This window comes from Patagioenas fasciata, chromosome 1, assembly GCF_037038585.1.
Source record: "Patagioenas fasciata isolate bPatFas1 chromosome 1, bPatFas1.hap1, whole genome shotgun sequence".
Lineage (NCBI taxonomy): Eukaryota > Metazoa > Chordata > Aves > Columbiformes > Columbidae > Patagioenas > Patagioenas fasciata.
This window is the reverse complement of record NC_092520.1, coordinates 67168650-67194025: the sequence shown is the minus strand read 5'-3', so window position 1 is coordinate 67194025 and position 25376 is coordinate 67168650.

The following is a 25376-nucleotide window of genomic DNA, read 5'->3' as shown; positions in this document are numbered from 1 at the left end:
CTACAGATGTTGATACATAGGCTAGATGTCCAAGCTCCTGTTGTAGTCTATGAAAACCCATTTAGAAGAGGTTAGGGAGTGATTCAGCTCATTCTGGTGCAGGCATATGCTCAGCTGAATTGTTCTCCAGGTTTCATCTACTGTACTAACAAGATTTCCGTTGATATAATGAGACACCTACCTCATGTGTAGACACCTACACCATAGGCACCTAAACTTAAGTGTTTGAGTCTATAAATACATATGGACTATAGATGTAGTATGTATCTATCCATTATTAGATAACTAGGTAGGTTAGTTGGATAGCCACAAAATCATCTGCATCTGAGCTTTTTTTTCTGTGTTCCCCTGGCAGCCAGTAAAAAAAAAGTAATCACTTGTAAATCAAGATGCATCTCACCCTGCAATCGATCCTTGAAAGTAGTCATTTGAGTTACATCATAAAACGTTTATTATTTTCCACTGAATATAACAGAAAGCTAGTTCAGATGAAGACATCTACATAAGTGGGACAAAGCTCTCCTTAGGTTCCAAGTAGTCTCTTAGAGATGGAGAGATTTAAAGGTATGAAAGAAGATGAGATGGTTTTTGGAATTGTTGGTGGGGGTGTTCTCCTAAAGCAGGAGTACACCCCTGACATTCCATCTGAACTTTAACCAGTAGATGATGGATGCTTGCTGGAAACTCCAACAGGAACAGCATGATGGAGTATTGATAAGCTAAATCAAGAAGAAATATAATGTTCAGGGTGACAGGGAAAGGAAAGCCAGTAGAGGGACTTCAGACAATGATTCCATGAACTTAGAAAATGGTTATGGATGTTGTCTTTTCGACAGAAATAAGCAGGAACCAACAGCATCTGTCAGGACTTGAAAGGAAAAAAATACGGTTCTCAGATAAAAATTAAGGTAGGTAAGTGATGGAACCAGAGACACGGATGCACCTTAGACATGCATTGCAGAGAATCAGCAAAATTCAGACACTGCCTGAATGTGAGAGATCAGGAATAGATGTGAGTCACCAATGACAATAAGCATTGCATGCAAGGTAACAGACAGGAAAAAAGGTTGAGAAGCATTTGGCTGTTCTGCTCTGGCTCTGCTGAACTTGAGCTCATGGCTGGAAATCCCCAAGGATATGTTAGCCAGTAAAGGTTAGGGGTTTATGTGGACAGAAGGCAGATTTGGCAAAAACAAGTATCTATATGCACCAAAACAGAACTGATAGCTACATTTATGTTTGCAGCCGAAGTTATCCAGAGGTGAGAAAAACAGGGTGGAAAAAGAAAGAAGGAAATCAGGAAAAGGGTCAGGGTCTTCACACACAAGATGAAGGGAGGCTTTGGGGATCTAAGAGGGCATATAATGAAGGGGTATCAAGGTATTAAAAGAACTCCAAGGGGAAAGAGCATAGAAAACTAAAAAAAATTTTAAAAGGGAGGGGGCATGTGAGGTTAGATATAACTGGAAGCAGGAAGCATACCTGACAGATTTTGTTAAGAGGCATGCAAGTGAAAACTGATGGATCAGGAAGTGCTGAAGAAATAATCAGAAGAGGAATCCAAGACAGCCGTTATACATGATTCAAAGGGGCACGGTCAAGGAAATGGGGGTTGTTGAGTGTGCAAGAAGACCTGTAGTGCTGCCTTGCTTGCACATTCGTAATGTGGCAGAGACTAAAACATATTTGTCCCATAGGGAAAAAAAAAAGCAAAAGATGGTGGAAGTTCTAAAAAGTAAAAGCAGTACAGGAGTATGAGTTGAGCAAAGGCGATGTGGGGATTCAATGGGAATGTTTGCTATGACATGTGAAATGCTGAGTGCTTCATTTGAGCTCCTGAAGAAACCATGTGCCTTCCACTGGAAGCACTGAATAATTTGATGGATTTGGTCCGTCAGTGGGAAAACCTTACCTGTTGGATGTGGCTGCTCCTGTGGTTGTGAAAGAGAGATCCTCAACCACAAGATACAGCAGATGCAACACTTGAGCTCCCCTGCCCTCAGCAGATTTAGATTCTGCAAGTTTAATATGGGTCTTCAGCAGTTAAAATGTCAATAGACTCTTATCTGAGGCATTCTATTAGCTGTACCTCATTTTCCTGTACAGCTAGAAAAACTGTATAAATCGTTGTGCAGATTTATCAGTTTGTTAGAGAGCAAGGCAAGCTCTGGTCATCTTATAGCATCTCTTAGTGCATTTTTCCCAGTTGAATGAAGACTAAAATGACTGATCACATCTTTGTTAAAGATTGCAGGAAGAGACACTGGGAAACTGTGGGAGTAGGAGTTCATTGAAGTAAATCATGTGTATTCTCTTGTGTTAGTGCAGAGAGGCAGAGTGGACAGACAACCAATGTGACCCAGTGTGTCTGTTTTTACAAAACCAGTGAAACCCTGATTATGGGCCCTGAAGGGCTCTGATTGTGAAAAAAAAAAATGGTTAAAAGGCCACAGCTAAAAATTACAGTATTGCTGTCAGACAACCATGTTATTCAACCTTCAGCATGCAAAATATGCAAAGCTCTCACTAGGGAAGAAATATAGATATAGATATGGGATAATTTATTATTACTGAGGTCCTAATTCCCTCTCCTCACTTATAATAGAAAAGATCAATTCAGAAGAAAGACTGCACAGTTTTCAAAGATTTTGCAAAACTGGTGATCCCGGCCAATTCAACACCAGCTATGTTGTTTCAAACAGTGCTTTTTGTATAAAGACAATATTCCTTTGTGGCAGTGTTGGATCAAGTTGATACAATAAGAATTCTGTGGGAAATAAAGTTAATGGCAGCACCACTAACTTGCTTCTGAATTCAATACAGAAAGATGTCTAGCAAGTGGGCAGCCAGAAATGAGGGCATTACCTATCCTCTTTCAAAAAGGGACAAAAATATATCCTTGGAAAGTTCATTTCACTCTGGTGAGGGGGTGGAATGATTTTCACCTTTTTCTCATCAACTAGAATGCTTTTCACAGCCAACAAAACACAAAGTACAGCTAGATATAAGACCACTTCTGTAGGAAAATGTGTTCATGTTAAAAATGAATAGAAATTATAGCAACAGAAGAAAATGAAACTTGCAAGCATGAAGAAATAAAACAACTTGTTATTTATGATAAACAACAGGGGATTGTTGTTGGTCTGAAGCAATCAAAAGAATCTTGCACCACAAAGAAAATCTGAATAAAAATAATAATAATACTTAGAATTCAGACTTTTCATTTATTGAATTGTTTCTGTACAACAAACTGTACAGAATAACACAATACATACTAATGCTCTGGAATTAGTAATGAAACAACCTAGCTGTAAAGGATTATAGATCTATACAGAACAAAGAGCTGTTATTTTGTTGGTTTGCCTGCTTCTTACTCAAATATCCATTGTATGTACTTTTCTTCTCTGCCCAAAAAGTGTTCCTCACGTTAGTTTTTAAGAGTGTAGGAGTGCGTTTAATGATTAACTGGGAGAAATAACTGCTCAATAGTGCATTACCATGTGTGGACCCAAACTGGATCATAGTCTTCTATTTCAGTGGATTTGCAGTTCCCTTTGTTATTATTTTATGGTATACTCCCCAGTCCAAAATATTACTTCTTCCATGGCTTTTGATTTGCACTGTGGTTCACATTTGATATATCTGCTAAACTCAAAGGAATGAATACAGTTCTTTTTCAAGCCCCAATCATAGGTTACAAAAAAATCAGTAATCACTGTCAGATTACAGATTTCTTCTTTTTAAAAATTTGCAAACCCCTAACAAATCTTATCCTAGTCTACTCAAAAAATTCAACACTCTAGTCATACACAAGTCAGGACACTATTTAGCCTTATCCCCATGTGAGAATAAGACTGTACTTCTGTGAATACCATCCACACAACTGAAATTGAAAACAATTTTTAAATTCAAGTCTATTCAATACTAAGATTTTCTTGTCTTCTTGCAATCAAATAAGAACTCTCCAGAAAGCTGGTCTGAAGATTTTGTCAGGGAAGTATTATTTCTTCTTTTATCCTCAGCTGCAGTGCAACCACAGAAGGAAGAAACATTTTCCTCCAAACTTTTGGTGGAGCTTGTGTGCCCAAAGCACAAGATTTTTCTTCCTCCTTGAAGAAATCCAACACAGCTTATTAACCTTGGAATAACTGGAGAAATGGAACGGATTACCCTACTGCCTCATTTCAAGTCTGTCGAAACACTTCCTTGCTCTCTCAGGGTACTGATGATCCCTTCCTACTAACTACCTTCTCCAACAGAGTCTTCATCATCTCGCTCAATTATTAAGGAATAAACATACATACATAGCAAATACACCTTAAAATCTGCTAACATGCTAAAATGCGCCTGCATGAGAAATGTATCCATGACTTTAAATAACAAACAAACATCTCTGCAATGTACAAAGTGTATCTGAACTGACTGTTGAAGCTTCTGCATTGCAAAGAGCAAAGGACACAAAATTCTTTGAACAGATTGTAATAACTTGTTCACTTGTTTCAAAGGCTACTGGACTGCCAAAAAGTGTATTTTATGCACTAAAATCGGTGAATATGAATATGGAAAGTTAATCACACAATCAATAAAAAGGGTAGAAATTCATGCAATAAGATTACACATTATCTTAATTTTGTTGAAAACAGAAAGATTTTTGTATATGAAAACAAGGTACACAACGATATTAAACAAAAAAAAAAAAAAAAAAAAAGCTAGAAGAGACAGAAATTCTCCATCTACAAAGCATAAGCCATTCACCGGTTGTCTAGAATAAGAAAGAATCAAAAGCTGGATATTTCCATAAGTGTCTTCGTACTTCATTGCACCTTCTTTTGAAGTGTGTGGCTTTCATCACTGTCCACAGGACAGTGGACTAAATGGACTTCCAGTGTGATACAGCTTAGCATTCCTTAGCTGCAGGATTCCTTCTTGCTAGAAGACATTCAGTATGATGCATAAACTTGTAAGTTTTTTCAGGAAGTAACAGATATCCTAGATCATTTTGCTCTTTCACCAAGAACTGTTTTTTCTCGGCTTTTGTCCTTTCTTTATATTATTTTTGATGTGAATAAACCTTCATCTATTTTTACTACCCAGGCAAGTAGCCTCACAGAAAAGTTTATGACACTGATAAACAGAGGAATGATAGAAAGTTGGTCAGAGACAAGCTAGCAACAGGTGAATAAACAACTATAGCATAGAAGTCTGATTTCATTCCCAGTTCTACAGTGGGATGGATCACCCCCACATTTTTCCCCATGTGAACATGTTCACATGACTGTCAGATCCTGCCATAATTGAAGGCTTTATTCAGAACACAGCTACGCTGGTATAAACCTGGTTCTCATGGATGAGTTTAGGACCAAATTTTGTTTTTCTCCAGCCTTACATAAAACCCAAGAACTTCAGACCAGGAAACATGAGGCTCCAAAAAATCTTTGGTGACTCAAAGGTGCATGGGTCAAAGTTATGTTGGTGCGATCCTGTGATTTTCATGGCAGTTTTTTGTCCAGCATTATTGCTTCTAATTTGAACTGTTCAAAGTGATTTTTCTCTCTTTCTTTTTGGCACAAACCAGCGTATAGGGAAATGCTTCTGTAAGGAAACAAAATCTCCTTCGTTTTGTGGAATCCACTAGACAATGAGGAATATTCAATTATACCCTCTCCAAATACATATTTAATTTCCCATGTTTCCAAAAGCGTCTGATAATATTAGACTGTTCTTTCTCACTCTCTAACTGTACGCATATATATATTTTTTTTTTCTTTTTACTCTGAATGTTTCTTTTATATTGAAAAATTGCCTTCATCACTGGAATTACTACTTTAGTGTATTTCATGCAACCAGGAGCTCCCCTATAAAAGTCTCTCACTCTTCATGACAGCTGCTCTTGGCCCCAAAATTATTGGACCTAAGCCAAAGTTCTTCACAGTTCAGCAACATTTATTCAATTCTGCCATTCCATCACAGAGATATTGATAATATCAATAGAAAATAATTTATAAAAGTAATCTTTTCTTCACTAAAAGAAGACCAGTAGTTTCCTTTTTGAAAGGGAAACATTTTCACTGAAAATTTCCCTACTCCTAAAATCTCTAATTAGTTTCTAACTGAAATAATAATCTTCCAAAAAAACCCACTGCTTTTTGCTTAATTTGACTCCTCTCTCTCTATCTCTTTACTTTTTAATAATTGTTTGTTTATTTGTTAAGAAAGGTAATATACTTAAAGTGCATACATTACCTTTCACTCCACTTCCCACCAATTTCTCAGTGGTATTCTAGTTTGTAAAGTCCTAACATGTGAGAGCAAAGGAAGCTGCTGGAAGAACTGTACAGTTTCCAAGATGGCCCAAGGCTGTTCTCTCATTTCTTGGACATGGATCTTTGCACAACACCTTTTTGATGATCAAATAGCAGGATTTTCGACCCCAGTGTTCTTGGAGCCAGCCTTGAAATCCAGCCAGAAACCTCCACTGTTTTATTATCTACTAACTTGCACATTAAGTGATACAGGATGACCAAGTGTCAGGTAGTCCACGGTCTGCTCTAACAACCCACAGTGTCCTGAGTAAATTTTGATATTCCAGTATTTCTTTCACTGCAAGTGAGTCTAGCTGTCTGAAAGACTGCCTCTCAGACTGCGAGGTATTTCTGCTGTAGAAACCAGATCCAGTGAAACACAACTTTCTGGGACCAGAGCCAGATCACTCTCACTTCAGTGGTCTTATCTTTGAATTTAGAATTAAGGGCTCATGCATGTCTCCTTTCATGAGAGGCAAACCTCATTCTCTCGGTGATCCATACCCTCAAATATTGAACTGGTGCTACCAGTAGACTGCATCTTTGCACACATGATGAGATTTTGCTGGCAAAAAATTGCTGTAGAGTTTTATTCCTCCTTGACTGAATATCTGTCACTTGCAAACTGATGTTAATTGATACCTCCTTGCTGCAGTGGTGGGAGTTTCAGAACAGATGTTAATACAGCAATGAGCATGTTAAGGAAATTTAAAATATAAAAAGACTGACTTCTGCTTACAGTCTATATATACTACCACAGATTTATTGAAAAACAAAATAAAGAATATACTTAGCTGCTGGGGGTGGGGTCTGAGATTAGCACATTCACCGCATTTCTCGAATCAAAGCTATATGAAAAGATTTAATTCCCTTCCTCCTTAAGTAGCATTTTAAATGTATCATATATCTTTCTTTCTCCACTAAGTAAGCATCTGGGATAGTAGGGCTTATTGATACACTGTTTTTTAATGTAGCGCTTGTGTCTAGTATGAGAGGTACAAGTCAGCTGAACTTAGAAAATATTGCTGTTAAATAATTACACAGTATCTTTAAATTATGGCTTACTGTTTCTGAAAATGACTGTATCATCCATCAAAGTATACTGTAAGCTTTTTAAACAAATGTATCATGTAAATGTATTTTGTAAGATTACATGCAAATGCATTTTTTTCATTTGTATTCATATTTAATCGTAAGTCCATTATTTGAGATTCAAGATGGGTAAATCTAAATGTGAAGCTTTTATACTGCCTTGTAACTTATACAGTATTGTTTAATATTAAGGTTTTACTAGACAGTTACACAGTACTCAGTTTTAATATGGAATACTTCATCATATTCATTATTGCCTATTTATACTCATGTAAACTGACACTCCTGAAATAAGCAAGCTTTAAAATGTTAATATAAATGTTATGCCTCTTTTAATTGCAATAGACATCTCATTAAGTAATTTAATGCTGATGGGACCTCTTACCAATACACAAAAAACCCATACTTTGCCCAGCTTTTATACTCAGCACAAGATGATGGATTTTTTTTTTTCTCCCCGTGGTGAAGTTGATCAGCTTTGCCTTTGCTCTCCATACCCTGCATGAGGATCCCCAGCAGCAGGCTGCTGCTGTAGGCTGTCTTTGCTGGTTCCAACCACAGCACCTTTAGCAAGGCTGTACCTGCCTGCTCAGGATGGGACCCATCGGATCCAGCACCGGCCAAATGAGAGCTACCTAGACCATGGCCATGGTGGAATTAGTTCTTCATCTAGGTGGAGAGAAAAACATGCATGACATTTTCATTAGCCTAGAAGGCAGAAACATCTGGTTACTTGGTTCAGCTCATCAGCAGGAGAGCCTGTAGTTGATTAGCCCTTCTCTCAGTAGTAGGCGTTACTACAGTCAGTGGGAATTACTAAACATGGTTTCAGGGGACTGACGTTAATTTGGCTTGCCAAAATAATATGCAATTTTTTAAGGAGTTTGTGTTAATTAGTTGTATAATTTGATGTGATGTGATTGGGTTTGCACAAAGAAAAGCAGAGCAGGGTTTGCTATTAGAAGCTACAGTAGGAGAATCAAGAGGTAGCACTTACATAGTGCACAGTGTGAATTTGCAGCAGTGAAAGGCCTTAGTTCATGATCTAATTATACAATGGGATTCCCTTTTTCAGAAGCTAAAAGCCTTTTAATTCATATTCTTTCTTTTAAGATGTTTTATTTTGATTACTGTACTATTAATTCCTGTGCAGCTACTATTTTACCACAGATTAAGTCAATTTGGATATCTCATTTTGGCCTGTTTTGTATAATATCCCACTTCTAGCAGAAAAGAAATGTGTAAAATGATAAAATTAAGCAATTTATGGTTTGTATAATTCCCCACTGCATCTCTCTGCCTGCCTTCTACTCTTCATTCACTAAGTTTTCACAACTATTATTGGCAATTTAGGCTTCTTTGCTACCTGTGAAATGGCAATCAGTGGTAGCACTGTTGTCAAAATTACAGTTTTTGCCAGGCTAACTGATGACTGCACAGTCTTGGAACTTAGAAACATAGATGAGGTAGTCAACATCCTGTTATTGAAAGAGCTTGCTGCCTGCTGGCTGTTGGAAAAATTTTGGAAGGTTGCACTCAAGGGTATCTGCTCTGGCTGAATTAAAGTTTTGTTTGGGTTTTTCCTCAGGATTTACTGAGTATGGGATTAGATGACTGAAGCGAATCTCAGAAATAGCATACCCTTCCATGTTTCTCTGTTCTTCTCATCTTGTCTATTTGGATGCCAGATTCTTTGGACTGACAGCTATTCCTTCCTATGTGTTTGTACAGTTCTCTGCACACTGAGTTGCCAGTCCTGGCAATGGCCTCCAGGCACAGCTCTCATAGACATGCCAGTTAATTAATTCACAGCTCTCTCCCATTCTCTGCCACCCCCCACCTAGTATTTTAACATTTCATGTCACCTTTCCCAAGGAAGAGGAGGCAGGAGTTTATTTATCACGATTTCCATAGGAAAGAAAGTCCAAAACATACAGTATGAGTTATTAACATGGTCCAAATTTAGCCACATAGTTATTCAGGAGATTTGTCTCTTTAAGCTGTTCATGTTGTTAATGGTTACTGCTTTAGATGACCCCTGAAAAGAGAGACTATCTCCTTCCATTAGTTGTGAGGTGTCAAATGTTAGGCAATATGGACCCACCTCAGGATTTCCATTTCTATCCTTCCACAAGAAAACCGCTTGATAGCTGTGTTTGAAATCCTTTCTGCACCAGGGATGGTCAAGAAGTAGAGAGAAACTTATTTGCACATTGCTTAGGAGAGGTTCTCTGGGAAATAAGATTTCCTACAAACTTGCTGGGCAATGGGGAACCTTCTTACACACTGCTGAAAGTTTGCCTGAACCTTGCATGCTGATATGCAAAATTCTCAGAGATATTCACAAATCTCAGAGTTGCCTGAAATCTCATACAACACAGGTTTTCTATGATACAAGGTTCCCTTAAAAATGTTTCACAGAGCTCTCCACTTCAATGTTCTGAAAAAAGGCACTGCATAATTTATGGGATGTTCTGTTCAACATCCAACCCCTGTGAAAAAGCCCTGTAGTTTAGGTATGACTTCATATAGAAAAGCAAGTCCATCAAACACAGAAGTGAGAAGTCACAATAGACTCTTTGTCTGAACCATCAGGGCTTGGGAGATATGAGATTACTAGTGAGAAGTTTTTCAGAGCCTGAGGTACAGAGGGACTGGTGTCAAAGGAAGCATGTGCAGTACGTAGAGGAGTGGAGTTGGTATTACACATAAATAAGAGGAAAGTGTGTGAGTACAAAAGGCCATAATCCCATTGAGCAGCTCTAGTGAAAGAAAATGAAAAAAATCCTTTTCACTCTCACAGACCAGCATTGAGGATGCCTGGACAAATTCCAGGTAATTTTCATTATGTTCAGTGAGGATGCCAGTGTCCATCAGGGCAGCTACCTGTGCAAAGCTGAGCTGTCTGTCATGGAATCACCTGAACCCTTTACAGAATTAGAGCCTTATAATGTTCTTACCCTCGCTATTTATTTTCTGTTTGAACACCAGTTATTACTGAAACCATATTTGTTTACCTAGAGCAGTCAGTTGGTTACTCTTTAGTCCCTTATACACACTACTTACCATACTGACCAGTATTGTCTGTTTCTGATGTGCTGTCAATTATCTGCCCCTTTGACTGTTGTCACCTATCTTATGACCAGCTTTCAAGTTCATAAAGAGTGAATTTCTATATCGCTTTCAAGCTTTTGCACCCCATCTGTCACTGTGGTGTCCATGACTGGGAATAATAGGAACTACAATAATGCAACTACTAAGCAAGATTGATAGGAGAGAATTAACACATCTGAGAAATACTAAAAATTAAATATGTGATTTTGTTCACTGAGGACTCTTCATATAAAAGGATGTTGTAATGCCAATGGTTTAATTACTTGTTGTAAGCCACTCAGAAATAGTACAGTAAACAGAGTTGAAAAGTTCCTCGTTTTTATCAGCTCCTGTGCTATATACAGGTAAATATGTCTCTTATCAGAAAGATATGCCCCTCAACCTGTTATTAATTAAAAAAAAAAAAAAAAAACACACACACACCCCACTGTTGAGGAAACCTATTGGTTTAGGTCAGGTGGACTTCTACAGTCCCATAGTAAAACTACAGAAACATTTCTATTGAGGTAGAAAGGCTGTATCTTTGCTTATTTATTGAAAGATGAAAATCAGGGCATAAGTACCATGAGTACCATGCTAGCCTCTAGAACTGGTTAAACTAGCTTATACAAACCTCTATCAATTGTAAACAAACTTCAAGAGAGAGGTAAATCGGTTCCAGTAAATAGGAATAAATTTTTCAGATTTTAATTTTATAGAAAAGAAGAAATGGATCTAGAGATTAATAGTGAGTTTTCTTTCTTAGCAAAACTGTCTTCTCTTTGTTTCCCTCTCTGCTGTCTCCTTCACTCCATCGAGTGATATCAGAAGGACTCAAGCCAGGCAATTTTCCTACTTTGGGGTGAATCGCAGAACTAACCTGAGAACAATTGCTGAATGAACAGATTTTAGAGTCAGCAATGGTATCAATATTGAAGGAGATGCAGAACAGACAGCTGAGCCATACCTAGAACAACAAGACTGTCAATCTTAGGCACCTGCATACTCTGTGGTATTCCCATATGAACTCCTAGACTCACAAAATGCAACAACAGGGTTTTCCTCTGTGTAAGCGGCACTAAGATTTTGCCTGATGTGTTCACCCATAATTTTCCTGGAGGGACTGAAAAGCTTGGAGTCTGGTTTACTATAATTTTTGTTCCTGTTACGCATGTACATTTTCCCTGCAAAATGTGTTACAGCTTTGGAGTGTTCAGTCCTGTGGAAGGCACATTGATCAGAGGTGTGTGAGTCAAAAGCTTCACAACAGAAATCACAAGAAAATCTAGTAGAAGAGAAAGTAATGAAATTACAGAATGCTTGCTGTAAACATGCAGATCCCTTTTCTTTATAACTCATGATTTTCAGATGTTCTTCATGTTTAGAAATAGGGCTGAGCTCTCCATGCTTCATCTCATTTCCAAATGTGATTATTCCAATTTTTCAATCACTATAGGTTCAAATAACAGTTTGAGTGGATACTTTCCCCTGTTAAAAAAAAAAAAAATAGAGCACGATTAAAACTTCTTGAAACTTCTCATTCTGGCAGTCAAATACAAAAGATTGACAATTTAAATATTAAAAATATTGTCTATGTGCACCTAACTTCAAAACTACCCATTGTCAAATAAGACATTTATAAGCATTTGAAAATTAGTTACTCTTCACACAGAGTTGAAAATGTCTTTTTTCAACCTTTTAGCCACAGACTTTGTCCTAAGACTATGTAGGATTGCAGCTTTTTACTTCAAAAATTTCCTAAGTGTTATTCAAGCATCCTCTGATGTCTGGATCTTGAAGAAAACTGCAGAACAACATAATGCTTTGGACTTTGGACACATCGATGTCACAGGTTAAGCGCTTTATTTGAGGATCTGCAAAATGTCAAAACAGAGAAACAGTAATGGACAATATAATTAAGCTGTGTCACAAGGTGTTTGCAGAAAGGAGAGCAAATGGTCCGTTCAACGTTAACTTTCATATTCCTGACTTTTAAGTACTATGCTGTCTCATCTAAGAAAGGCCAAACATATATTTGGTACAAAATTGTGCAGTAAGATCTCCAAATTAAACAATTAAGTAATACAATTAACAAGCTTTTCTTTTTTTTTAATAAAGGTTTAAGAGTAATGAGGCAACAAGGATTTACCATATGACAACATTTCATTATGAAACTCAGTTACACAGCAAAACTATCCATTTTCCCTTGCTGTCTTCCAAGAAAATGTTGTTACTTTCCAAAAGACATTATGCTCAATTAATCCCTAGTGGTATGGAGGGATAGTAGCTGCATGCTCCTCCACCAGAAGCATCCTGTGTACAGGAAACATGGCAGGCTAATTTGCACAGCTACCCCCAAGCAGGGATTTTGCCATTAGGTTAGGTGTAACTCCAAATTCTGTATTTACTTCTAACCTTCCCTTCCATCTACTCAATATGTGCTCTGAGCCATTTGTTTACATGCAAAACCTAATGACATAACTAATTTTCCCTTCTCTTTAGTCTTTTTCCTTCCCCTCCAGAGTCACTTGAGTTTTTTTTTCCCTTCCAGCTTTGCAAAATCTGCCAAGAAGGAAGGGTGAATAGCCCCCACTGAGCCTGTGTTCCTGGGGCTGGGTTACCAAGCTGCCTAACTTAAAATTGACTCCAGTATCTCCACGCTACATCCACTCACTTCTGCCTTTTGATTGCAATACAGACACAAATTTAGCTCAAGAATGCTTGGAGGGGGAGGCTGTCTTTTCATTACAGGCTCAATATCCATTACAATGCAACCTGGCTTCTAGTTCAGGGCCTGAAGGCATATCACAATGCAAATAATAGACAATAATGATAATAAAAAGAAAATTTTCATCAAAGCAAACTTGATTAGTCTCCTGCATCCTGGGTAAAAGTGTCTATATTTATATAAAGTTTCACAATTTTTGTTTTGTGTTTTTAAATACAGAGTCATCTAAGATTTATTCCCTGTTTCCCCCGATTTCCACACAGATATATTTGCCTTAGTATTCCAGTGAATGCCCTTAGCTGACATTTGAAATGCATCTCTAAAATTACTGTATCATCCTAAGTTTAAGCTTATGGAATATCCACAGAAACAATTGTATCTGGGTAACAAATTGTTTGTTAAAGAGAAATTGAAACGATCAACTATGTGGATTATTTCTTGTGATATTCTTGCAACACAACGCTTTCATTCACGTCCTCTTAGAGACTTACTGTGACAAGCAGCAATGTTTTCAAGATACTCTACAGCTCCCAAAGGTATCATCATGAGAATTAGAGATCTCAGCAGTTTCCTGATGGGATGGGATTTAAAGTAATATTTGTGCATTAGTTTCTTGTTTGAATATTACCCCAATAGCATATGCAGCTGTATCTTCTCTCTTCACTCATACAGAGATGGGGAGAGCCTAAGAGACAAGCAATTGACTTGTGGTAGACTAGCAGTTTTGAAGAACAGATGATTCAGTCACTTGGACATCTACTCTGGATCAGTAGTATTAGTCCTACAGCGACTGCACCTGATCAGGAATAAGTTTTCTTTTGAGTTAATTCGCAGAAAGTTTTCTACATAGCACAGTGACCCAAATTAATGATGTAGGTTTATATTTTAGTATTTTTATTACTGATTTGGTTCGAGTGCCTCTTTGGGCCTTATTATGTAGTAAAGATAACTGATTACAGTAAAGAAATAATGTAAGAAAAATCAATAGAAGAGACTTCTATGGCAAAATAATTGTCCATACACAGATATCCAACAACATAGCAAGAATAGGCGTAAGTACCAATTTAATCACTTTCGCAGAAGTTTATATGCAGATCTGCCACAGTTGAATTAAATTTTAAGAATAATTTGACAAGATTTCTGCTGTAACATTTTTTATGGTAAATGATTCTGTGAGAATTTATTCTCCATCCAATAACAGTAGAGATACTGCTGCCACGATTTTATGTAGACTGTTCACTTGGAGTGCCCTAAAATTCTTTGACGTGTGGCTCCCAGTTACTGAGGCTACAGTATTTAGGCCATTCCTTACTGCTGGCAACTAAGTGCTTTTTGCTTTCTTGAAGGTATGGCAGAATGTGGCTGAATCTGGGGTGAACATGGTGGGAAAGTACCATCAAAAGCCTGATATCAGATGTGCATAAACCATGAGTAAATACATTAATGTACCTACTACCGCCTTAGTGGAAAATTAAGCATGTCTTTGTTTCTACCTCAGTAACATGTAATGTTTCCAATAGATTGAAAGACTCATCCTTCCTGGATTACTGAAGACCCATACTTCCTGTATTTTTCATATTAGGGGCAAGTCTTTCATCTCAATGAGGAGGGTACTTCACCTTCTCTGCACTTCACAACTTTCAGTCCCACAATCCAACCAAAGAAAACCTTTTTTTCTTCTTCCACCTCTTATCCTGTGAACTTGCCCATCTGTTTCTATTTACTACCGGATTCCCCCCTCCCACACTCCCAATACAGTCAGTGAACCGCACAGTACTCTCCTCCTGCCTCTCCCTCCCCCAGGAGTAGCCCGTGGCAGCTCTCCCTCCTCTTCCCAAGGACTTGTTTCCCGGAGCAAGGGGACAACTTGCACTGGGTTTGCTGTCCCTGGGGTTTTTGTGGCACTCTGCCTTCAGGCTGTGAGATTCCCAACCAGCCCTACCACTCAAAGGCTCCTCGGCTTGAACCACGGGATGTGCAGCACAAAAGCACTGCATGTCAGGGCATCTGTGCAAAGAGATATCATCAGGATTGGTGTAAAACTGATGCTGCTTCTCTGAGAGGGTGTCCCAGTCTAGGGAACACATCCACATGTGTGCATGACATGTTTCCAGCACAACAGCTCCTTAATGAGTGTATTACTTCTTGCTGCCTTGCTTGTTTGTGTGTTGGCTATAAACTGCTCAGAGTCAGACATTGCCCTCTGAAATGCTTATGCAGTGCAGAGACCCTGCAAAACCAAGGGCACGTGGCAATAAAAATGCTAGTAACAGATAATGAATGGACGACTTCAGAAATAAAACAAAATAGGAGCTGACATGATAAATATTTGCAAAATAATAGTAGGAGTCAATCAGAAACTTGCATCCTTCCTCTTACATGAAGGTAAGGCAATGCTGCCTGAAAGTAAAAGCTGTTCTTCGGAAACTCATGAAAAGAAAATATTTCCCGCCCTGAGCCACAGTGTATAATTAGCTTGTGGTAATAATTGCCCTTGTGTGATGCTGAGGCCAAATACTCTCTAAGATAGTTACACAGAAAGTAAAAAAATGCTTGTAGTTACCTATTTTGTAAGAGAGATACTAATCCCATGCTTCAGGCTTTAGGTCAGTCTCTTTTAAAGACAAGTAGGAGACCTGATACACTGGTACTTTTGGAGAGATTGAATATTAGACCTGAAAGAACTATCGTCTGATCCTGTGTAGCATTTTCTACAGGAAAGAGAGCAAGGAGGAAGCAGAAGGCTGGAGGGACAAAAGGAAAAGTGTGACAGGAAAAAAACATCCATCAGAATAAAAAGAGAATAAAAGAATGGTGAAGAAAAAGGCTAAGTTGATATTTAGGTAAACTCACTTTTACTTTTCTCCAGTTTAATGTTTCAGTGGGGCTCTTCAGATTTTTTATTGAAAGACTATGTATTTACCTGTGTTTTATTGAAATACGCTTTTGAGGATCATATTCTTTGACTTGGAAGTTACCTTCAGTGTTTACCTATGTGATTAGCAATACACCAGTAAGTCTGATTTTGTTCCCAGCTCCGTTTACAGTAATATTGATTTATTACTACAAATAATTAGACCTAGAAAGGAATCTCCAGCAATTAGCAATTTGTAAAGACAGATACCATCTGCTGCTACAGTTAAAGTATACATCATAAAGCCCACTACTTGTCCACCAAGTATAAAGACAAAAAATTGTCTATCTGAAAAAAAAAAAAAGGCTATTGGAGAAAACAGTATTAAAAGACATCCAATTAATGCATAAAGTAGTAAGGGATAGCAAGATAAGATGAACCACTCTGAACAAGATAACAAGCTAAACATTTGTTAAGGTTTTCACAACTTTGGTTTCATTTGGTTTTGCTTTGGTTTTGATCCTCCTGTCTTCCAAGGTTCCTCCCCTGCAATTCAGCACCTCAAAAAAAGAAAGAACAACTGATTTAATACAAAATACTAAGATAAAGTTTATATTTAATGTGTTACTGATTCATCTGAAATTGTAGCTGGATGTAGTCTCACCTGAGAACCTGAACAAAATGGTACAAAGTTGATCAGTGTCATTGCACAATATGTATTTGCAGTGGAGCTATTCTGAACTATGTGTTGGAGTTACTCTTTTCCAATATTTGTTGGACTGTTCTCTAAAAAAAAAAAAAAAAAAAAAAGTACCCTGGAAACAGTGCCTCCCCAGAAATCAGAAGTACTGATTGTGAGAACAGAATGTCCCCCAATCAAAGTAGTGGTCTACAGTGTAATTTTTAGTCTGTGTTTTCAGTTTAACTAGTAGCTCACTATTGTTTCGAGAAAACATGGTACAAAGTGCCAGTGAAACCTTAAAACATAGAAAATTAAGTCTGGGACAAAAATATCTCATGCGCAGATCCATCTCATTGAGTTACTTCAGTGTTTCTGAGTTCTGTCTGTTGTTCATGCATGGTAGTAATTGCAGCATAAACAAGTAAAGAGCAAATGTATCTTTACTTGAGTTACTCAGCTTTCTATCCTACTGTTTTCTTCTTTATATTAGCCCCTATTCCACACCCTAGGGCTCCTTACCAGCTCCTCATTAAGGCATGTATCTTCTTGTGGCTCCCTATCAGCCTCCTGCACTGCAGCAATTAACCCATTATAGTACCAAGTACACGACTGTTGCAGCATCTATTCAGATTCATAATACTCTCTCATTGCATGCCAGGTTTTAAAATTACTTTTGAAGGGAATGAGAGCTGTGTTGAAATACGTCAGGTTTTTACTAAAAATAGATCATGTCATACTGGTCTCATAACTTTCTTTCATAAGCAATAGGGTTTTTTTTAGAGAAAGGAAATACAATAGATCTCACTCTTGTGGACAAGCGTAAATCATATTATAGGGAGTTGCAGGGGGAAGGGAATTATTTGCACTGGAGAAAGAGAGGTCAGTTGGAAGAACTGTAAGGAACTGACTGATGAGGTGACTGTGGGTTGTGCTGAAAAAGGATCTATTGAGATGGACAGAAATTAGTAGCAGAGTCCTACACAGACTGCTCTTGGGACTGATCATTTCATCTGGTCATATTTTCATCAATAATCATGGTACAAAAAACAAAGTGAAAATCGCTGATTATGCAAAGCTATGAAAAACTACAAATATTGGGTTGTAATAATGCAAACAGAAGAAAGGGAAGAAAAAGAACAAGTGGAGATCAGGTGAAATGCATGAGTATAGAGTCAAGATTGTACGTTTCAGAAGACAAATAATGAAGCATGGTTTAAGGCACTCAGTTTTGGGTGGATAGTATTGCTTCGGCAGTTGGCTAAAAAGAGCGATACAAGTTAGGTACTTAAACAATTTGGATCGCACTCCTCGTGAATAAAAGTCGGCTGTGAGCCTTAGATAAGTTGTGCCTATAAAACAAAAGTGTGATATGGGACAGTTACCTGTCAGTGGTGGGTTTTTTTTTTCTGTTTTTCTTTGAATGCTGTTGCTTTAGATGAAGTACAGGCACACAGTGTACAACTTGGGTCACCCATGTGCAAGAAAATTAATTCAAATTGGGACAAACACCAAGAAGGTGTACTGGGAGGAGGAGAGGCTATCTAATAAGAGAGACTATAAGTGCTTCACTTATTTACACAAACAAAACAAATGCTAAGAGGGAACATGACTGTTGTCTATAAATATACAAGGAAGGAGAAGAGCTATTTAAAGGATGATGTTGACATGAGTAAATGGTTATAATATGGCCATGAATAAACTCAAACGGGAAATTAGGAGGAAGTGCTGGAATGAAATCCTGGAGCAGCCTTGCAACAGGAATAAGGGGAACAAAAAACTTTGGTGGTTCCAGCATGAAACTTGAGCACTTCATGAAACCAATTAAGTGACGTGCAGTTGACAGCAAAAGCTGGGGTTTGAACTTGATGCAGGAGGTCCTTGTAAATCCTATTTCCTACGTTTCCAGGGGAAGCTGATTTAAATCTTTGGCAGGAGATGTCTTAGATGCTGATAAAAATAACTAATACCTTACACTCCAGTAATACCCTTCCATGTAAAGATCATAAAGCACATTGAACACATGCGGGAATTGAACATCTAAATATCCACCTGTGTTGTTACGGGTTATTTTGCAGCCAGGAAACCGGGATGCCATGAGCAACTCTTTCTGGATTTCTTAGAAAAACCTATAAAAATGAAGAACAAACCTCACAGATCTCCTAGTTATAAGAAAAAACCTACAGTTCTGAAAATTGCCATCATGTTTTCAAGGCTTTTTAATTCCAGAAAATGTATGAATTGTATACAATTGCTTGTACAAAGTTATAAGCCATATGCTGTTTAACTTAAAATGTCAATGAGCGAGTCAGAAACAACAAGAAAATGAAGGTGTTTGTAAATGTTGCATTTAAAAAGCATTTAGAAAAATGAGAGTGGTCCTCCAAAGATATATGCATCTTCAAAATCAGAACAATGCAGTATTTCACAGTCATTAAATAACATGTCACGTAGCTACAAACAAGAATCATATAGCTTGAAAAAATGTTTTCCTCTTGGGGAGTTGGAACAGCACCAGTTCCATGTGTGTCGATTCCCACTCTGACTTCCACTGGGAAAGGAGCCAGGGGTGGTGAGGGATGGAGAGCAGTTACTCCCTGGCTTTGCTCCCTACCCTGAAACTCTTCTCTCCCAAACCTACAGAGCCCCAGCCACACTTTGCTGGTGTGCAGACAGGCATCCAGACATGGAGGAGACTGAATGCACTGGTTTGGCTCTTTTCTGAGGGTTTAAAATCACTCCTACTCTTCCACAACTATCAAGGGGGGTTAAGTACCTAAGTGCATCTGGTTTCTTACTTGCAATGGGACTGCTTGCACTATGCTGGTCCCTAAGTAGTGAAGCACTACATATAGAAGTGCCTTCAGAGGAAGAGCCAATTTCCACAAGTCCCACCTACAAATGTCCTCCCACTTCTTCCAGTGCCATGTCAGATGCTGGGTAAGGCCCCTGAACAGAGCAGTAAGACCATTGCCCTCTGCTCCTTCAAATTTCTCCCTCTGTGGCCTCTGCCAGAGCATTCACGAGCCCCAAGCAAAGGCGAACCAGTCAAGGTCCCATGCCTGTGTAGAGCCATGCCCCAGAAAAACAGGCTCTGTCCAGAAAAATATATAGTGTAAGTCAAAGGAAACCACACACATGTAGCTGAGCACAGAAGTTGGCTGCAATGGTGTGTAGACCCTGTTAAAAGCAGGTACTTGAAACAAGACCAAGTACTTGCCCAGGGTAAAGTAGCTTTAAGGCTGAAGGCTGCGGTTCAGCAAATCTGGGGTGGGAAAGCAGTGTCATGCTGAGGGCAAGGAGGGATTCGAAAGGCACACAGAGAATTTGTCAGCCATCTGAACCTACTCCTGAATGTGAATCGGAGCCCAGGGGGATATGCAGGTGACAGGTAAAGGGCATGTCAAGCAAGTCAATTATTTTCCAGATGGGTAAAATTTACGTATGCTTCTTTAGAGCTAGCAAAGTTATAACTGTGCAGAGGACTGATGATTAGACTGCCCACACCCTTCACATACTGCTGAGTCTCCTAGACCACAATCTCTGCAGCGGACAGAACACAGAACCTTGTTTTCCCAAAGCTCGGAACAATGAGTCTCTGATCCTTATAATACCATACAAATAATAAACAAATCATAGGAATTCCCATACACAAAAAGGCCAGCTTCTGCCCATAAAAATATATGCTCTGTTTAAGTCAAAGGAAATTGCACGTGTGTAGCTGAGCACAGAAGTTGGCTCAAAGCCCACTTGTAACTAAGCCATGCATGCAAGGACAGAATAGAGCCCATTGTCTCTTGAGAGCATTTTAATTTTTCTTTGTTGTTCTCTAGGACATAGATTACCTAAACTGAAACACAGAATTTTTCTCCAATGTAACATGTCTCTGACAGGCAATATTTTTCTTTTTTTTCTTTCTTTTCAAATCTGTTAACCCCCACTTTAGAGACTGCTGAGGATAGTAATGTATGACTAAAGTCTCTTCCTACAGACCTACCCAAGGGAAGTTTAATCTGCTGTAGATGATGCCCAGAGCAGCCTCTGATCAAGTTCTGCCCCAATTCATTTCATCCAAGACAAGGGGCAAAGGGTTTTCTCCCTCAGGTTTGCACACAACCTTTTCAGGGCTGCACTTTTCACATAGTGACGAGATGATAGGCTGCACTAGAAGACAATGTGAAAAAGTGTCCTTTCTGGCTTTCCTCAGCCTACAATATATATAGTTTTACTGCCGTTCCCTTGGTTTCTCCCATTGACCCTTTTTAAGGGCCTTCTGGAGAGCAAAGTGAAATACAAAGATTAATACAGTTTCCAACCACTTAACTTGCCAGAGTTTTCCTGCAGTTTTAGCACAGTGATGCCCACTCCTTCCTATTCTTCCTCTCTTACCTTCAGCATTTTCTCCCTGTCTCCACAGAAGATCTTTGCAGAAAACTAAACAGAAGAAAAGTGACATGAAAGCTACTTTCCATACTTTGCTGGAGAAATCTGCCTTTGTTCCTGATAAAGCTCCTAAAATCTAAAGTGGAGACTGCTGGAAATCTGGAGGAGCGTCCATCTGATTGAAGCAACCTGGAACCAAACAAACTTAACAGCCAGTCTTCTAGTCTCTGGCCCCATCTCCTCTCCCAGCCTTACTACCCACTTGAAAGGGCTGCATTGAACAGGCAGAACTGCATCACTAAAAATAAATCCCCAGCTTGTGTTAATAACCTTCACCTGTCCACTTCCTCACAACCAGACCCCAAAAATCAAAACCAAAGGTTTGTTCACTTTGGTTTCAAAACAGCTCAGGTAGAGCAGCAGACAATTCAGAAACTTGATAAAATCTGCAGAAATAAAAAAGCTGACGATGAGCTGATAATGTATGACTTAAAGGTATTTTACCAGCGTTTAGCACTACTGTGGAAGGAAGAAAGCTTTGAAAAAGTAGTTGTTTGCTTATAATTTTCAATCTCAGCTTTAATTTGATACATATTAGAGTGCTCAAATGCAACCACATTAGCGGCTAGGAGGTGCACTTCGCTGTGAGCTTGTGGGAGGTCTTGTGCTTGAAGACACTGAAGTATTTTGCTTTTAAATGCTCTATGCTATTTTTTTAAGAGTTATGGGTTTTAATTAAATTGGTGATCCGCTGTTTTTTTCCAGTCAGAAGTTCCATGTAAGCTGTCTCCTGTATCTCTCTCTCTCTCTTCCTCTGCTTTTCCCTTGCAGAAGGTTTTGCTAGGCATGTACATCCATTTCAGAATCTAATCATAGACAACTTAAATCTTTCCAACGTTATTCACATTAGTAATTGCAAAATAATAAACATGACAAAATTCAGATTAATAGGGCATCCTGCACAACTTGGATGCTGCAGAGAGCCCTCTGGAATTCTAAGTGTAATAGGTCTGTGTTTATTTCTCAACCGACGGAATAATGTAACTGATTTACAAGAGTTTAACTCAAGTGTTAATCTGACAGTGACGAAGAGCTTCTCAGTGGCAGAATCACTTACACTATCATATTAGTTGCCTCCTCTATTAAAGCAGTGTGGTCGATAATTGGAATGCTTTTATGTCTAGTGGTTCTGACAAGGCTCTCTTTAGGTCACATATGGGCGGTCTGGCTTGCTGCACAGCTGAACAGTGGCAAATGATTTAAACTGAGAAAGTATTGTTCTCCTCATATTATGGAGCAAGGGCAGTTCAAGGAAAGTAAGGCTCTGCACCGGCTACCTGCTGGTGTGTAGTAAAATAAGATGGACATGATACTGGGTTGGGAGTACAATTAAATCTATTTTGCACCAACGTGTTGGTGGACAGATGAGTTTCCACATGGCAGAGCTTTATGATCTTTAAGGTAGACTGAACTAATAGATTGGTGTGGAGCGCACTGAAGTTACTAAGGATGAGAAAGCAAGCAGCAGTACATTTGAACTACAGGTTTCTCATATGCTCCACGTCATGCTGAGTTTTTATAGCTCCTGGCTTTCAAAAAGCCTGTTTCAAAGAGGTTTGCGCTAGACTGGGCATGCAGTTTTGCTCTGCAGATATTGTCGCTACCGATTTAGTGGAATGCAATTAGGAAGCCTAAATTAAGTGGTAATGGAGAACCAGCTCTTGAAACTGGGGTTTCCACGGCAACCACTGCTTACAATACAGCCTTCAGTTAGTTTTCCCACTTTATCTGCAAAATGCACAATTGAGCTTTAAAACAGCTTTGTGCTGAAAAGCGCACTGTAAACAACTGTTTGCAATGAGAGTTTTACACTGTCTTTAAATACAACAAGCTATCAAATAAAATTTACTTGTCCACACTAATAAAAAAAAAAAAATCCATGCAGTACAAAACACTAAAGGGTTCAGAAAGTTATTATTCATTCTGGAAATTTATATATAATACAAAAATTCAAGATTTTGTGGGTCCTCAATTTGTCTTTTAAGTCTTATCATTATTCCTCAATTTTAAGACACATAATCCCATATCTCTCAGTAGTGAGAAGAACTGAGCATTTTGGTATAAATACTGCGTTTATCATAATAGCAATGCTATATAGTTATAAAGTGCTTTTGTCTAATACGAACTAATAAATGTGCATTTTCATCAGACTTCCTTTAACATCTAGCAATCTTTTCCAGACTAAAAAATTTTTGTCTTTATAATACATTATTATATCCTTCATAAATTTTCATATTTTATGGCAAAGTAACACTGTGCCGTTTCTTAACTGCTTAACATTCCTGATTGCTTTAGGACCATAGCCCAAATTTTGCATCTTGTCAAACCTAACCGCAGGTGATTAAATATGTGTAAAATACTGGAAAGTGGAAAGGATGATGTTAAGGTCATATGTGTAATTTGTATTGACCACCCGTTTCATGATAACCCTGTCAAACTGAATCTCTAAGCTGAAATTACGTATTTGCAACAAATTGCTTCTCCTCTGTTGTAAAATCACTAGTCCTGGATTAATACTATCAAATTATTTGTAAGAGTTGAGATCTTGGCAGTTTTAAATTTTCTTCTTATTTTCCCCTTCTGTACTTGTTTTAATCAAGATACAAATCTAATGGAAAACATTATGTAAACTTCATCAGGATAATGTCAGAAGAGACATCATGTAATCTTCATTTTTGGCCTATCAGGTCGTAGAGTACTCTTTTAAAGCAATCTTCCTTGGAATGGGTGGGGAAAAAAAAAAAAAGAGAGAGAGAAAAAAAAACACTTAACACCAAAGGATCGCACAGCGAGTCAAAACACACCTAATTTGTGTCTCAGCTGAAGTACAGCAAACCAAGCACCTTGCAGTATCTCAAGGCTGACTCACTTGTGTGAGTGTTATAGCAACCACACCGGGTCGATGTGGAGAGAAAAAGGATGTGGGGGTGAAGGTGGTGGAAAGGGGAGAGAGGGGGGAGGCATGGGTGCCTTCCCTCAGGAACCTGCTGGTCAGAGCATCCTGGCATCCTCAGTCATGTAGAAATCTGGATTTGATATAGTCTCCACAGACTTTGAACATGCCAGGCAGGGAAGCTTGCCCTTCACAGTACGGGTGTGCTTTCAGCGGCGATCAGGCTGTGCCTATTCTGATCTGCTCAAAACAGCCTTTTCAGCTGTAGCCAAAACCAGGGTGAGGATGGGGAGCCCGATTGCTAAGTTCCCATCTCCTCCGCTGCGTGCCGGTGTTAATGGGAGTTTCTCCTGTGATCGGTAGGTCATAAAACACACAGCTGTAAGAGACTGTGCAGGGTGAACAAATCAAAGAACTTAGTAATAAAAATGATGTGTGTGCCAATATTATTTAATATTAACGTGTGAAAATTGTTGAAGAAACACATCTTTGTCATATATCAGAACTGGTTCTAAAGCCGAATCAACGGATTAATAGGGTTATTTGTAATGATATTGTCCTCATAAAGGCTTTATTATTTAGGAATCAGTGTTGGAAACTGTAATTTCTTTAATGATTTTTCATCACATAAATTAGCCTGCCTCAACTCCTCTGTCTAGAAGGCAAGAGGAGAGGTTGAGCTGGTCCCCTTCTTCATTCTTACACAAAATCTGCTCATTTGGACGGATCCCAAATTTTAAAGAAACAAGTTCCTGGAAGAAACGCAGAATGCCAGTGTGCACAAGACTTTCACAGGGCACCTCGTTTCAACACTGACTGCCTGCATTTTATCGGAGTACTAAAGGACACATTGAAATTATTTTGTTCTGGCACCGGCGCGCGTTGTGATGTGTATGCATTCAATTGCACTTGACAAATCTTTGGGGCAAACAAAACGGTCTAAATGTAAGGAAATATCTTAGCATATTCCAAAATGACATTTTTAGACCAAACATGTGTTCAATTGATTTGCCTTCTCCAGAGATCACTTTTGAATCCAGGCCAGCGATAAGTGGAGGTGGGGGGTGGCAGGCTCTCGCTGAAGGCCAGGCAGGTCAGGCCTGCTTCCGCTGGTATTTCCTGCGCCACACAGTCCCGTCCCGAACTGTACAAATAGCTCCACATGGCATCCTGAGAGCGTGCCAGGGAATTTTATGATCGCACGCCAAGTATGGTTGTCAGGTTCCACTCCACTGCTGTGTGTGTATGTGTGTGCTCATATGTGTGTGTGGCTGGAGCTAACTTCAGACTGA